Source organism: Staurois parvus, unplaced genomic scaffold (genome assembly GCF_062004578.1).
Source record: "Staurois parvus isolate SC_StPar_1 unplaced genomic scaffold, SC_StPar_1.0 ptg000599l, whole genome shotgun sequence".
In the NCBI taxonomy this organism is placed as follows: Eukaryota; Metazoa; Chordata; class Amphibia; order Anura; family Ranidae; genus Staurois; species Staurois parvus.
In genome coordinates this window covers 1,859,328-1,865,000 of record NW_028318395.1, presented here as the reverse complement: position 1 = coordinate 1,865,000, position 5,673 = coordinate 1,859,328, and the positions used below count along the sequence as shown (strand labels likewise).

The 5,673-nt window shown below is 39.0% G+C and overlaps 1 protein-coding gene and 1 long non-coding RNA gene across 13 annotated transcripts in view; one reads left to right on the top strand and one right to left on the bottom strand.

The window, feature by feature from the left end:
- FOXP2 (forkhead box P2) overlaps nucleotides 1–1,558 on the bottom strand; it is a 300,141-nt gene extending 298,583 nt beyond the window's left edge. For 3 of the 12 annotated variants that reach the window (XM_089692670.1, XM_089692671.1, XM_089692672.1), the window contains exon 1: nucleotides 355–785. The gene's annotated coding sequence lies outside the window, so the exon portion shown is untranslated. Of the gene's footprint in view, nucleotides 226–354; nucleotides 787–1,202 lie in introns of those variants that run through there. The other 9 variants (XM_089692667.1, XM_089692675.1, XM_089692674.1 and 6 more) reach the window with 6 other exon arrangements.
- Nucleotides 390–2,105, top strand: LOC149449865 (uncharacterized). Its single transcript, XR_016315358.1, has 2 exons — nucleotides 390–753; nucleotides 1,368–2,105. It is a non-coding gene; the product is annotated as an uncharacterized LOC149449865 (long non-coding RNA).
- Nucleotides 2,106–5,673: the final 3,568 nt, after the last annotated feature.

Genomic DNA, 5,673 nt, shown 5'->3' with positions numbered 1-5,673 from the left:
GCAAGGACCCTTTCTTTATTCTTTTCAAGATCTTGCAGATTTTTTTTCTCTCTCTCGGTCTCTCTCCTAATAATACAAAAAGGGCCCCCTTTTATTTGCTGTCTTTACTGCAGATAGCTTAAAAACTACATTACGCTACTGACAGATCAAAACCAGTTCCTGTGTCTGCTTCCCCCTGCTCTCCCCTCAAACAGATACAATGCTCTGGTTCATTTCAATGAGCTACATTCCTCGGAAAAAAGTCTAGCACCATCCAAGTCTGCCAGTACAGCAGCAGCAGCAGCAGCTGCTGCTACAAAGCCCTCCCTCCATCTGCAAACTCCTTCAGATTTGCTTACCAAAAAAGTAACCTACCTTATTGCCGTCCTATAGCAGAAAAACAACTTCTCAGGCTCCGCTTCATAAGAGTTGTAGGGAAGGCGAAGGAATTAGAATCACACAGCCAGATGCAGGCAAACAGTAGAAAGAGAGGGAAAACTCAGAAGCTAAGCTCACTGTCACAGCCTCCGTCAGGCAACTATTTACAGCATATTTACACTAGTGTGGATACACCTCTGCCCGATCACGTCCCAGACTGATGGCATTTTGTGCTGGTAATTAAAACAAATCAAGCAGCTCTGTGATTGTTTTGGCATCCACGGACAATCGTACACAAAATCAGCATTTAATCACTGGGGTATGTCTTTGGTGTGCAACGTGAGGGGTGACAAAGGTTCAAGACTGAACCAGCATGTTTACCATAATCTTCCTAAAGTAAGTGCTGCTTCATCTCTCGTCCTCTCTCTCTCTCTCTCTCTCTCTCACTCTCTCTCTCTCTCACTCTCTCTCTCCCTCTGTGTGTGTGTTTTTTTTCTTCTGGCTAAAAAAGCACCAGTCCAAGTTTGTCAAGTCTTGAGTGAGCATGCATGTTTGTGATAAATATACAGCACTTTTGTGCCTTCCTTATTAGGACAGGCTTGCCATTATACACTGCACTTTTGGGAAGGATCCAGTGCACTGTCATTTACAGCCAACGGAAGTATTTTACAAAAAAAAAAAAGAAGCAAACCAAAGACAAATATTTCACAGCCACAAGCATCAGATAAGCCAGAGAAAAAAAATCATTTTCTGTTCACATCAAAACCACTTCACAATGACAATTTGTCCAAGCAGATGTTAATCAAGCCTCAGCTTTTAAACACTAGATACCATCAATTACTAACCTTAATTGAAATCACAGTGCTCCAGTCTGTCTGCCAGCATATTCACAGGATGATGTATTAAGATATTTACAGTAAAGTAAACAATGCATAGTTGCAATGAAATGGAAAATTTCAACTAATGGTGTTTGTCAATCCTTTGTCAATTTTTTTTTCTGCCTGCCACAGATGTTTTCTTAGCTGCTTCACAAAAACAGGAATGAACTAGCAGAGAAGAAAGACTTTCTCTCCCCCAGGAAAAGAGTACAAAGCCAAGCCTGTACACAGCAGATGCAAAAGAAAGTCCATCTGCTACCAGCTCACAACACCACATGGAGTTTTAAGATTTTATACTGTAGGTAGCCTGGCAGTGTTTGTGTAGACACCATCAGAATAAAAGGAGGGGAAATCCTAGCCTCAAAGTGTCAGTGTAAAAATCTACAGCTACTACTCTCCCAAAACTGGCTACGTTCACTCTATCAAAGACTTGTTTGCATTTTTTTTTTCTTTGACTCGTGTTGCAAGAGCTGGATTGTTCCCTAGGAGTTACACCCTAGGCAGACATTCTGCTTACTTTTATGGCCCCGAACCAAAGGAAAAAGGCAAGTGAAAGTTACAGCTTCAGGCTGACACAAGTGGACAAACTTTAATTGCACAACACAGAAGATATCCTGCCCCTACAATCTGTATCATCCAACAACCTGCTGCATTTCAAAAGACCAACATCTGCATCTACTTTCATCTGCATTTAAATACCAAACTGAGGAGGGGAAGGTGCACGGACTACTTAAAGTAACTATGTCTAATAGCCTTTAATACAGACATTTTCAATAATTACAGCTAATTTCACATTTCACCTTCAACCCCCAGGGTATATTTTCCACCTCCTAGGAACTATGCTGAAATAAACTTTTACTTTCAGGCTTATATAGCATGGCTAGTTCTGTGTGACTTTACTGAGCAGGTTTGAAGTATAACTGTTTTTTGTTTTTTTTTTGTTTTTTTTTTTAAGAATCCACAGTAGCAAAGCAAACAAAATTAAGTCTACAATGCAAATCCCCCCACCCCCCCAAAAAAAACCCATTTAGTGAGAAACTTGCTCAGACTGATCTGACAGGGGTTAAGATGTGATGCAGCTGGACTGCAATTAATCTTGCTCAAGTATACATACAATCATGTAAGTAAATGAATGTAAACATTGTGTGTAGCGATAATGACTTTATTCCTTTATCAATACACAGGCTTCCTATTCAGCTTTTAACATCATTTCCGACTGTCCACAGTTTCACAAAGCTTACACATTTCAGAGATGCCGCAAATAACGTATGTAATGACACAAGTGACTTTATGTACTCCACAGAAAAATAAATGATAGTTTCATTATCACATCACTCAAGTAACATTTCACACTTATGTGTACACATTTGCCAAAATGATAACACAGTTTTTTTCTGTACTTGCTTACCTGCAAATCTGTCTTCTATTAATTAAAAGCTTTGTCATACATTGCATCTCTGTACGTGCCAGCATCAGGGAAAAAAATAATGTTTCTTCCATTAGAAACAATGCTATCAATATGTAAATTATTTTTTTTAAGTAAAATATTTGCATCTCCTTTCCTCCTCCGGGCTTTTGAACTTCCAAGGTCAACAAGGACAAACAATACCACTAGTGTCTCTTTGCAAAAAAGCTGGGTTTGCTGTCTGCAAGCAATGGTATCATTTCCATAGCAACCTCCTAACTATTAATTTTCAATTAAAGCAGACACAAAGCGGACAGCCTCAGGCTGGCAGACAGTGTCAAGAGCCCATCTCTGTAGGCAACAGTTTCACAGAGCTATCAAGCGAATAGGTACCTCTTCCACAAAGCTATATCACAAGAACGTCAAGTTTGGCTGTTTAAATTGACATTAACCTTCATTCTGGGCCTAAATCATTCAAACTGTATTTGTCTGACATTCATTTTCAGGGATAAAAAAAACAGGTGCATATATTTCACATATTTGTAGGAGGTATACGAAAGATGCTTAACCATTTAAAGTTTGACCTGCTGCTCTGTGAAATAAGTATAAAAACTGAAATATACACAAAATATAAAAAGACATTTTCAGATTTATAAAACTTTACTATTGTACACAGAATGCAAATACTCATAAAACACCAGGTGCATTTATATATTTTTAGTAGCTTCACATAAGCGCAATAACCGCACAAACAAAACTCACAGAGCAGTCACTCCCTGTACAGTCTTATTTGTTCTTTTCACCAATGTGGTCAGCGGAGATTTCAATGAAAGGCAGCGCTATGTTGAGGTATGTCCTCTTTCCTTCAACAGCATCTCCTGTACCTCTTCTAAGCCAACATATTGCACTCTGGCTTCCTGACATATTTCTTACACCACAGCAGGCAGAAACACCCTCTGGCTTTGACAGGTTACTGTACCACTGCAGACACAGTCTCGACAATGTTACCTTTCACGCTGATAAATTACACTACCTAGAAATATTGCAACCCTTTATAAGCGCTGTGCCAAATAAACATGACCCAAACATCTGCCAAACAAATACAAACAACGCCAAACATGTTGATAACATGATAGAAGAGCAAAATCAGCAAGTTGTCTCTTTGCCGTGATAGAGTGTTAATTTGCTTCAGGTGAGAAAGTTATGCTTGACATGTTTATGGTTGCTGTAAATCACTTAGATGTCTAGTCAAGGGAAATTCCTTGAGCTTAGTTTTCCTCCTTCCATAATTATGCAAGTATTTTCTTCCTCCTGGCTTTTCTAGAAATGAACAGAAATACGCTCTAAAGATCTTCAGAAAGATAAACCAATTTGTCAATAAATCTAAACATATTTGCACACCCAGGATACATGATATTTACCAATCAGCACAGCACTGCCATACAGGAAACAAGAAAGTAAATCATCCAATTTGTTTTAGTATTTTCTGTCATATGAGTAACTATTAGAAAAATAAACGAGGTGGATGACCCCCTGGCTATACTTTCAAAAATACACAATGTAAATTACCCCCTCCCCCCCCCACACACACACACCTAAGATATTAGTAGGGTGTAAAGGAGGAATCCAAAGTAAATTCAGCACATCAGACTATGGTTTAAAAAGAAGCCAGGACATAAATGATAGCTATACATTCAATTGATTTTTAAAACCAACTATTCTATGGCTCTGCAGAGCCCACACTTACAATGTACAATCGCTATAACAGGAGACACCATATTGCCATCAAGACTCATATGCGTTCATGCTTGTGTGACAAGCTGCCTGAGCATTTCTACACTTAGGGGCTCATTTATAACAGAGGGCAAATATCACTTTCTGCTCTCTCTCTGTTAAACTCCACTTCAATATACACACCATGGCCCACCCAATCATAAAATGTAGGCCACCGTGTGGAGCCAGCAGAGCCCCATGAAGTCATCTCTACTTAACAGAGTAGATCAAGCTCCGTGACTGGAGGAGAGCTGGTCATGAGAAATTCACAGGTCACATGACTAAGCTCTCCCCCTGGCTTTTTTTTTCTTTCTTAATTTTTATGCACTCTACTTTTGAAGTCGGCAGACAACTTTTATTTTTTTTCTTTATCAAATACGTGGGGCCATACTGTTGTTTTATAAATGTACCACTTAGTATGCCTGAATGCAGTGTGTAAATGCAACCACTATAGGGAAAATTGTTCTTTCCATTGGTCACTGGAAATGCAGTTAAATGCACATATACTTTACAGCAAAAAATGTGCATTTATTATTTTTTTGGAAACGAGTCTGCAAAGTATTGAAACTGTAATTTGTGAATCGCGGGTGCAATGCAAGGCTCCTGCTGATTTTTACCCCCAGCACTATGTCCATACTAAGGTACAGGTTTCAGTTGGAGAGCTGGAGGAAATGTCTATTGACTACAAGTTTGGTGATAAATTCACTTGTGTTGCACTGTAAACTACAAGTCTGTCTGCTGTGGTGACAGATGAGACTTGTAGTTCATTCATTTACAGAGCTTTGTCAATGAATGACACCACTGTGCAGGTGTAGCGCAATGTAAACATGTAAATTTCAAAAGAAGAACCTTGCACGCAGTCATAGGGGGCAGCCATTTCTCACCATGTTATGGGTCTAACATGGTCCAAAAAGTAAAGTTAGCTTTTACAATACAGTAAATAGAGGCCCATTTTTTTGATAGTGCAATGAATATTTAAATCTCAGTCAGATTTTTTTTTTATTCATCTCTGTCTCACAGAGATTTCCTTTGGAGAGAGAACTAAGAAAACTCGGATAGCTGTACTCCGAAATCAGTTTATTCATACAACAGAACATATAACATGGCAGTAAAGCACCATGGGGACAGAAAAATGTCAACATGTTTCTCACTCAGTGCTTAACGTGTTGACTTTTTTTCAGTCCCCACAGTGTCTTATGGCCATGTTATGTTGTATGACTAAACAGATCTTGTTTGGAGTGCAGCTGTCCAGATATTCCT